This window comes from Lycium ferocissimum, chromosome 12 (genome assembly GCF_029784015.1).
Source record: "Lycium ferocissimum isolate CSIRO_LF1 chromosome 12, AGI_CSIRO_Lferr_CH_V1, whole genome shotgun sequence".
Lineage (NCBI taxonomy): Eukaryota > Viridiplantae > Streptophyta > Magnoliopsida > Solanales > Solanaceae > Lycium > Lycium ferocissimum.
Genome location: NC_081353.1, coordinates 29,706,517 through 29,717,917, shown reverse-complemented (window position 1 = coordinate 29,717,917; position 11,401 = coordinate 29,706,517). Strand labels below are relative to the sequence as shown.

Here is an 11,401-nt window from a genome sequence, read left to right as displayed (position 1 = left end):
TTGATTAATAGCCTGTTTGGCCAAGCTTATTTTTTCCCAAAAGTTCTTATTTTCTCCAATAAGTGCTTATTTTAAATAATAATTAGTGTTTGGCCAAAATAAGGGTACTTTTGAAAAAATCACTTTTCAAAATAAGTTGATTTTAGAAGCTTGACCAAACACTAATAATTTTTCAAAAGTATTTTTAAATTAATTCGTCAAACACAAACTGTTTTTCATCAAAAGTGCTTTTGAAAAAATCACTTTTCGAAATAAGTTGATTTTAGAAGCTTGATCAAACACTGATTATAGTTCAAAAGTGTTTTTAAATTAATTGGCCAAATACAAACTGCTTTTCATCAAAAGTCTCTTTTTGGAAAGCATTTTCGAGAAAAATACACTAGAAACATTTTTTAAAAGCTTGATCAAACACTAATAGTTGTTCAAGTGTGTTTTAAATTAATTGATCAAAACATAAACTGTTTTTCGTCAAAATTACTTTTGAAAAAATCACTTTTCAAAATAAATTGATTTTAGAAGTTTGGCCAAACACTAATTATAGTTCAAAAGTATTTTTAGATTAATTAGCCAAACACAAACTACTACTTTTCGCCAAAAGTCCTTTTTTGCAAAGCACTTTCAACAAAAACACTTTTCAGAATAAACTGATTTTAAACCAAACAGGCTATAAGACTTCAACAAGCAAATTAAAAAAATGCTACTTCTGTAATTCAAAAATCTTCAGGCTATAGATATACTACAACACACATTATGCAATTTAAAATCTCCTGCTGAACATTGGAGTAAGCATCCTTAGGAGAAGGAAAATAGATTAGATATTTGTGTGGCTGTAAATCATCTAATAAAGTTAAATTGCTTCTAAATATAGAAATGGGACAATCTTTTTGAGATAGACTAAAAAGAAAAGGAGGACAATCTTTTTAGACAGAGGGAATATATATTAAGCTAATAATTATATAGGCCGCCCTGCACTCGTATTGTTCCGATGCTATTTTTACCGGCTAAACAGGATCATAAAAAATAAACAGAGGGAGTAATTGACAGAAGTTTTATAAAAGTCCCAACAATTTCGAAATAATTTAACATGTGAAGAGTAAGCCAATTAATCAAGTTGGTTCATGCTTTTTACTTTGTCGATGCAGAAAAATACTTTCTAACAAAATGAAAAGACATCAGCAAGCAAATCAGCAATGTATTTGCACAACTATTTCCACTCGCTTTCCTCTTTTTCCAAGTCATCACCAACCTCTTGACTAAACTATTGAAAATTCTCTATGCTTGCCTTTTTATAAGAAAATTGAAGTTATATATATTGAATCAATATATAATGATTTTTTTTTATACTTATTTATATTTTTACTCATTTCTTATTTTAATTATTATATATCTATACATACATAATAAAACTTTTCAACGAAGCAGTGTCATGTGATGTGCGTTTTGTGCAAGGGATATCCACCTCGGAATTACTTACTCCCTCCATTCCAATTTAAGAAATCATTGATTAGGAAGATGTTAAATAAAGTAAGACTTTTAATCTTAACGCATCTAAATTAAAGATGTGTATAATGTACTAAAATGTCTTTTCAATCTTGTTGTTATAAACTTGTCATGTAAAATGTTTGAACTGTCAACTTACTAAATAGAAGGAACACTCTGCGATGCATCAAAAAAGAAAAAGAATACACTTAAATTCGACAGAAAGAAGTAGATTATTTATTTGTAGATTATCAATCAACAGTATTAAATATATTTGCTAGTAATTACCATGTTTGTAATCTGATTATAAAATAATTACGTTATTAGTACAAAAACTTAAACTTTTTTTAAGATAAAAGCCTAAGATAAACCTTTGTGAATAAGAAAGAGTAATTACAAGACGTGAATATTCAACGACAGGTACAACTAATAAATTATAGTACATAGTACTAATAAAATATCAACATTTTCATAAAGACTTGTCATTAGTCATTGGCCATTCTTTCACATTTTTCTTCCAATAAACAGTACATCAAAGACCCCAATTAAAAAAAAAAAAAAAGAAAGAAGAGAGGACAGAAAGACCATCTTCTTAGAAACATCCCAGAAATGATTGAGCCAGGATTTTATATAAGGAAATTAAAAAATATTATAGTTGGGATTTAAACCTACGATTTAAAGTAATTATGGAATATCCTTTATCACTTTATTTTAAGAAATTCTCTTATTAAATAAATTTAATAACTTATAATCCCAAAAAAACAATTTCAAAATTGAATAGTTTAACTACATAGAATTTTTTCAAAGTAGTATCAACATTTAAAGAAGTGGACTGTACGAGTCCAACCCGCTAGTGATATTGTCCACTCTGAGCTAAGGTCCGCACGACTTAAAACATGTCACTAGGATCTAAGACATGTTTTGTTTTTATATACCCACAATCCCTCCCGTGTTTTGCTAATGTGTGATTTTCCTAGATAGGGTGTCACATACACCCCCATCTTATTGATTTCGTATGAAATTTGCCTAGACTCAGCATTGAACACTGAACTCACATCGACAAGGCTAATACAAGAGGTTTGTCCCCCTGTATGAATATTTGAGGGGGCATAAGCCGCTTTTAGACTCAAGGCATGTTTTCCTTATTTCCCCCAAAGATCTTTCCCGTTTCGCCAATGTGAGATACCGGGGTGTCACATTGACAAATGAATAAATCACTAGATTTAATCACAAGTGGTGTCATTGTTTATATTTACACTCATTATTTTTATTTTACTTATTAGGCGAAGCGACGTCATGTGACACTGCTTGGGGCAAGGTATATCTACCCCCAAATTTACTTACTTTTTTATTCTGGATTACCGATCAATGTTATTAAATATATTGCTTGTAATTATCTTTTAGGTAATTCAATTTGTTGAAAAATTGTACATTATTAGTTTATCTAAATTAAACTCTTTATTATAAACAAACAAAAGCCAGGGACAAAACTTAGCAAAACAGGAAGTCAAATCACAAGGCGCGAAGATTCAACGATAGGTACATACAACTAATTAAAGGACTAATAAATATCTGACCTGTTATAAAGCTCAATACAATGACCACATTTCACACCAAGAAGCTTCAATCAACACGTTGTACTAATAAATGATAGTAACATTTTCATAAAGACTAGTCATTGTTTATTAGCCATTTAAACTTCAAATGAACAAAGCATCAAAAGACCGGATGAGGCTCCTCTCCATTTCCACTCTCTCCATTTTCAGCTTTCACTGTCACAATTAATAATTAAGGTTGAGATCTAATTTCCCAAATCAATGTCTAACCCCCAAAAATAACAAATATTTTCTTTATTTACTCTAAAAAATTTGACAATCCCAAAATTCTAGCTAAAACATTATCTCGCCTATAAATTAATCCTAAAATCCTATTAAATATATTGACTTATAAATTTTCTTTTTGGTATCTCGCCTATAAATTGTTATAATTTTCCTTTTTTACATTTATTAGTTCATATAAACTTATAAACTTTTCTTATTAAAACAAACAAAAACAAAGGGACATAAACTTAGGGGGGGGGGAATTAAAAAGGAAGTCAAAAAAAAAAATTGTTCAAAAGAAAAAAGAAAAAAAAAGAAAAAGGAAGAGCAATAAATAGGTAAAAAAATTGAAGGATTAATAAATAGGTGAGATAATGTTTTAGTTAGAATTTTGGGATTGTCAATTTTTCTTTAGAGTAAATAAAGAATATATTGTCATTCTAACTAAGACTTTGAGCTTCAATCAGATCTCAACCATTAATTATTGATAGTAACATTTTCATAAAGACTAGTCATTTCACTGTTTATTAGCCATTTAAACTTCAAATGAACAAAGCATCAAAAGACCCAATCAAAAGAAAAGGACAAAAGACCATCTTCTTAGTAAAATACCGAGAGTAATGACTGTGAGCCAGGATTTATCTTAGGGAATTAAAATTAAATGTCACATTTGAGATTTAAATTTATGACCTAAATTATTTTTTGAATTTCTTTGTCACTTTATTAACGTACTTTCTCATATTAAGTAGATTCAACAGCTTATAGTAAATTTTATCATATTTAAACAGAATTTTTTTTCGGTGAAAGATATTCAATTGAACCCTTCTATCTCCGAGTTTCCTCCTGCCTGCATTTAGATCCAGATGTATTTGGTAGAAAGGACAAAACTTTTGATAAGTCATTTTCAGCTAATCAAACAGAAAGAAAAATCTTATATTCACTGTAAGAGGAAAAATGACTTTCTCCACTTACCTTTTTTCTATTATAATATAATTATTTTGAATTATATTTTCCATCATGTCGAACACATTCACACTTGATACAAAATCTTAACTCAAATTTTGAAATTATATAAACTCGACATCAAAACTATAGTACTAATGAATATTCAAATGGCTCCCATGACACATATTTTTTTCATTATTTTCTCATTTTTCTTTCTCCCACAGCAGATTTATTTCTCTAATGGCCAAAATATTGTTAAGGCAGGGTATTGGGTGAGAAACAGAGGATTAGCTTTAAACAACATAGATTCAACTCCTTTTACTCATTTATTTTGTGCATTTGCTGATCTTAATCCTCAATTAAATCAGTTAATCATTTCGCCGGAAAATCAAGATTCTTTCCGGCAATTTACAAGCACAGTTCAACAGAAAAATCCTTCTGCAAAAACTTTATTGTCTATAGGTGGAGGAAGTGCAAATAAAACAGCATATGGAGTTATGGCTAGAACACCAAATTCAAGAAAAAGTTTTATTGATTCATCAATAAGATTAGCTAGACAATTGGGATTCCATGGCCTTGATCTTGGTTGGGAATACCCAGAATCAGCTACAGACATGACAAACAAATGTTTTTAGGTACTTTTCTTCTAGTCTGTTTTACAATGGATTTATACATCCTCCTTTCGGCATAATTTGCTAGGACCCAAATTATATAAATGTTAAGGAGAGAAAAAAACGAAAAGACACGTGAAAGTTGAAACTATCAACAATATTCATTTAAGGAATTTTTTTTACATTTTGTGCATATATTGTTCGTTTACATACATGCTAAAAGTCTTCTTTAACTTCTTAAATTTCATGTCCAGTCAAGTATCTTTACATAACATGCAACAGAGGAAATTTTATATTGTGTGATCACCTCATCTACAAATTTAACCTGTTTTATATATGTTCTTAATTATACCTTCAATACACCATTCACATGTGAACCTAATTATACATTCTGGGTAAAGCATGTGAGAATTCTTTTTTATCATAATTTAGGGTAAAATTTGAAGCTAAGACCTTTACGGCTTTACCTGATATCACTTCAAATTGTGTAATCCTGCTCATCTAAAAACATAAATGTTTTGAAATCTTTTATATATAGTTGACAACTATTTTGGATTCAAGACTTTTGCCTACTATGTTGAATTGTGTAATATCTAATTAAAAAGTTTAAGCGGTTTAACAATATACCCTTTTATTTACTTAATTACGTTTTAAATAGTGTAATCTACTTTTAAAACTGCCGTACACTGCTATCAACACAGAGGCGAGAAACTCCAACAATGCGTCATTACTTTTTACGGCAACTGTTTCTTCCTCGCCCGAAGTAAACAATTTGACTTATCCAATACAATCTGTGACAAAAAACTTAGATTGGATTAACCTGATGGCATATGAATTCTATGGACCAATTTGGTCTCCGTCACAAACCAATTCACATGCACAACTATTTGATACCGTCAACCAAGGCAAGAGTGGTAGGGATGGAATCAATCAATGGATTAAAGAAGGTGTTCCAGCACAAAAATTGGTTCTTGGAATTCCATTTTATGGATATGCGTGGCGATTAGTTAATTCGAATATTCATGGTCTTAGAGCTACCTGCGATGGAATCAAGTGTTATTCGAACTTTTGATGGGTCGATGACCTATGCCGAAATTAGGGAATATATAGTGCCGAATCGTGCCACGACTGTGTATAATGCAACCATTGTTGGAGATTATTGTTACTCTGGAAATACTTGGATTAGCTATGATGATACTCATAGTGTTAGAAATAAGGTTTCTTACATTAAAAGAAGAGGATTGCTTGGTTACTTTGAATGGCATATTGCAGCAGACAGTGATTTGGTTCTTTCTCAGGCTGCTTCACAAGGTAATTAATAGATACATTCATTTGTTATTCATTCAATTATTTTTTGGAGTGACAAGTTAAATGAATATTTATACTAAATCAAGTCATTTAAAAGTCAACTATAATATACATATCATTCTATATATAAAGCAAACAAGGACTCGTTAGAAGTAAAAGATGTTAAATGTATGTGACTAGCCACGGGGCGAAGAATTTTAATTGATTAAAAAATGTAAAAATATCACATCTAATATATATATATATATATATATATATATATATATATATATATACTACTAAAAAAGGCCTGTTGGAAATTTGTTTGTTGGAAATGTTTCTGATGCATTTTCATCGGGATTCCCTTAAGAACGAGCCAATTTCCATCAAAACGTCCATCTGAAATTCGTATTTTTCTAATTGTTATATATATTTTTTTTAATTGCATTTTCCAATACACTAAAGTTATTCTTTTTGCTTCATAGGAATTCAAATATTTAAATATAAGAATCTACTTTTATCTTATTGCACAATGTAATTTTTGAATGGAGGGATTCAATCCCGTTCCTTACATGTGGCTCCGTTACTATATGTGACAATAAATAAAACTACACTAATTGTCTATATTTTATTTTTTCTTACAATATTAGTATATATAAGTTGAAATCAATTCATCAGAAATATATAGTTGTCTTCTCTAGTAAATCGATGTTCTTAATTTATGGATGGCTCAAATATTTGTGTTGCTTATTATAATTAGAAGCTGATGGGGTGACACAAGGAGGAGGAATGCACAAGAGGAAACAACTCAATCGACTAATTATCATTTTAATTTCAGTGGGTGCAGTAGTAATCTTGATTTTACTCGTGTTCACAATTTGGTTTATTCGAAGGAGACAAGTCTTAAAATTTCAAGGTAACTCTTTTCTTATGTTTATTAATGTTTTCATTCAAACAAAAGTTGGGCTCATCATGTCATCTGCACATTCGAAATTATTGTAATGAGTTTAACTTTATGCACGGTTAATGTAAAAAAATATTTTACACAATTAAGTTAATTAAAAGATAATTATAAGTATTTTTTTTTAAAAAAAAACTTATAGGAGTAATAAAACTGTTTTGATTTATGTGAGCCTATTTCTTAAAATTATGAAATGAATATGTAAATATTAAAGCACTTATTTTCAAGTTTGACTCTTTCTTAATGGGTTAAGCCACATCAATTGAAACGGAGAGAGAAGTAAGTAACATCTTATAATAGGTTAATTACATTTTGGCATACAAATTCATTATACTATTAATGGATATAACTTAAAAGGTATTATGATTAACGAAAAACTTAGTGAGAAAGCCAGCAAATGCTTTAATTGCTTGTGTTACACCTTAAGCTTTGGTATAATGGTGAGAGAGTAGCTCGTGAAGTATTAGCTAGAGGCACTTTTTAGATTTGACTCCTACTCATATAGAGATATCATACCACAAATACAAATACAAATCTAGTAATTAAATATGTTATCTTTTTAAAAAAATTGTACATATATCCACTTCAGATATGCGGTGTTTGAAGTTACATATGAGTGAAGTTCATGAATTTCTGCCTGAAGTTCAGATAAAATTGTTTGGACTTTAATCCTTTTTGCCTCAACTTCAGCCATATATAACTGAAGTTAGTTAATTGTTGCCTGCACTTCAGCTATATACGACTGAAGTTCATTCATTTTTTCCCGACTTCAATCAATTTTGCCTGACTTCAGCCATATGTGCATGAACTGAGGACAAAAATGGCTGAAGTCAAGCAACAAAGACTAAACTTCAGCCACACGTATGGCTGAAGTTCTAGCAAAAAATCGCTAAAGTCTAGCAAAAATGTATGAACTTCAATCATATGTGCCTGAACTTCAGTCCTATAAAACTTCAGACATTGTGCCTGAAGTTTAACTTTGTCAAGACTAACTTCACATCATATGTCTGAAGGTTTTTGAACTTTGAAGTGGGTAGTGTATACATATAAAAATTTAAAAAATGAGCACAAGTTCAATGCCAGCATCAAAAACCAATATATGTGCACTTTTCCCGGTGTAGAAACAGCCCATTAGAAACATCCCATTACTAACCAAATATCAAAATTTATAAAAAGAAATTTTGTTACCCTTTTTTTCTTTTTTGGTGTTTAACTTATATTGGAGTTAGGGAGGAATTCGAGGAACAAATTGGGAGGCAAAAGTAAAGCAAGAAAAGGTGAGGAGAGCAGCAATTTGCAGGTTTTCAGTTTTAATGAGATGAAGGCATCTACAAACAATTTTTCATTTAACAATAAGCTTGGACAAGGTGGATACGGACCTGTTTACAAGGTAAAATCTTTTGGAGATTTAAGAGTTTCAACATCTTTTTCTTCATTTGGAGAAAGGCTAAGTTTTGTCTTCATAGTATGCGAAATTGAGTAATTTTGCTGACCAATAAACTTTTGATCTAATAATATCCCACTCCCCCGCTTATGAAAAAGTCTCTCTTTTTTTTTTTGTTTGGTCAAATAAATACTGATAATTTATCTTCTTTTAATATTTATATCTGTTATATTAATTTTAAAAAATTTATTAAAAATTAAGGATTGATGGAGCTTACTCCGATGCCTTTCAGGCTTACGCCCCATATTTAATAAAATGTCTCACTTTATGTTCGCGACTTTTAAAACACTGCAAACAGTACAACTATACAAGATAGGAGCTAAAATAATAAGGGAAAAGGGTTAAAAATCTCCTTTGAAAAAATTTAAAAAATATCCCGAACTTATTTTGGATAAAAAATACCCCTGTCATCCTTAAAGTTTTCAAATATATACTGTCTTGTGACGGAAATTATCCTCAAAATAACACTGAAATTATTTTTTAAACTCCATCATTTAAACACGTCCCACTAAATAATAACATAAGATCCCTTATTCCCCAATTTCCTCAAACTTCAAACTTACATATTGGGGGAATAAAGGAAGTCTTATGGGTTATTTAGTTGGATCAATTTAAATGATGGATGGAGAGGGTTTAAAAAATGATTCGAGTTATTTTGGGGATAATTTCCAAGTCAAAAAAAAGTATATTTGAAAACTTTAATGGGAGGTATTTTTACCAAAAAGTTCGGAGTATATTTTAGCCCTTTTTTCAAAGTAAAAGGGTATTTTTGACCTTTTCCCAAATAATAATGAAATAGAATTGCCAGCCACATAGTTAAGTATTTGATGGATCAAAACTATAATATTTTGACAAATTTAAAGATCTAGATCTGCTCAAAAATATATTTAAGGAACTATTTAATACTTACCCCAAACATATGGGTTTCTCAACTTTTGTACTTGTAGGATTTTCTTATATAGTTGATTTCCTAATTATCTTAACCATTTGTCATATTTATGCTTTACGGCAAAACATAATTTAGCGTATAACTCATTAATCCACATAGGGAAAGTTGAGAAATGGGCAAGAAATAGCAGTGAAAAGGCTCTCAGAGACTTCAAATCAAGGATTGCAAGAGTTTGAAAATGAAGTGATCCTTACAGCAAAATTACAACATGTAAATCTTGTAAGAGTTGTGGGATTTTGCATTGAAAGAGAAGAAAAGATGTTGGTATATGAATATATGCCCAACAAGAGCTTGGATTACTACATTTACAGTAAGTCATTCTTTTCTCTTTTTTTTTTTTTTTTTTTTAAATGGTGTCGGGCTAATTAAGCTTCTAAGAGCTTGAATATATGGTTAGAAATAGCAATAGAGTTTGAATATATGGTCAAATTGATTTATACTTTTCGCCTGATCTCGTTTGGTAAACATAAAATATGCTCATAAGCCAAAATTAGCTTTCATCCTGAACTTATGACGTTTCAGCTTATAAACACTTTTATTTTGATCAAGTTTTTTACTGTTTTATTTCTTAAAACTTTGTAATTCTCAACATGTCTTTTCAAAACAAAATCCCTAGCTTTCTCTTCTGTTATGTCCGTGTTTTTGCATAATCGGAAATTATGGAAATAATTAAGACTTGTGCGTTATGAGGAAATATTTTGATTTTAGTTAATACGCTTATGTCGTTTATGAAAATTTTGGTGTAAAGATATCGGGTAAGGCGAAGAGGCAAAAATTGGAATTTTGAAAATTTATTTCGGAAATTACGAAACGGCGTTCAACGAAGTGGGCCAAGAAAAAAAATTTGAAAAATTTGAGGCCCGATGACATGGGGTGGCGGGCCACAATGGCTAGCCCAATCTTATTAAATGGTCATGTGATTTTCATACGACCTTTAATATGATATATATATCCATGTGGCCTAGAACTTTCAAGAAACTATAGCACAAAGCAAAAAAAAAAAAAATTTGAAGACCGAACATTAAGGCTCTCGGGAACAGACCCTCGACAAAAAAAAAAAAAAAAAATTTCCTAGCTTGGTTTCTAATCCAAAAATCTCGTTCTTCTCATATTCGTAGTGAGTTCAAGACGCTCTCCAACTTGATATAATTGGTTTGGCGGAAGAGCGACGTTTGCGGCGAAGTTGGAATTCAAGAAAAGGTAAGAATTTTTCCATTCTTGTGCTATGGAAGTTGTATGGATATGATAAGGATTGGAAATAGACGACAATTCCGTGGTTTGGTGTGCGTATAAATCGTGCATGTGTGTGTGAAGGCCATGTTTGGCCGTGGGTTACATGGAAGGGAAGTGGGGTGAATTCAAGTTTGTTTGGTTTGCTAGTTGCGTTGTTGTGGTACTTATGACATGAATGAATGTTTAACGAATCGAATTAGCGATTGGAAATGGTTATGGATTATTATGGAAAATGTATGATTTTGGCATATTGCGTATATCATTGCATAATTATGATATGAAGACTTTAAATGTGGCTCATGGTTGTTTTAATAAATTTGGAATGAATAAATGCAAGTTAGTAAGTTCGTTGTAGTTGTTGACGTGTGGGTTGCGATAGGGGAAAATCGAAGTATTATTTGAATTTATGTATGTTGCTTGGACTACTATTAGAATGTATTTGAATAACTTGAAATAAGTAAATGAATATGATAACGTTGATATTAGTTCGATATTATGAAGTTTGGATGAAAATTGTGGTTTTATGTAAGAAGAAAGAATATTGACGTTAGAATGATTTTGTTGTGAATTGCGACGTGTGGTATTATGGAGTGTTATTGTTGTTGTGTACGGAGAGGCGAGCTAAGTCTCGGAGGTTATGTATATAGAATACCGCCAAAATTTTAGTAGACA

General features: G+C 30.5%; 1 pseudogene; it reads left to right on the top strand.

The window, feature by feature from the left end:
* Positions 1-4,292: 4,292 nt before the first annotated feature.
* LOC132039187 (class V chitinase-like) overlaps positions 4,293-11,401 on the top strand; it is an 8,697-nt pseudogene continuing 1,588 nt past the window's right edge.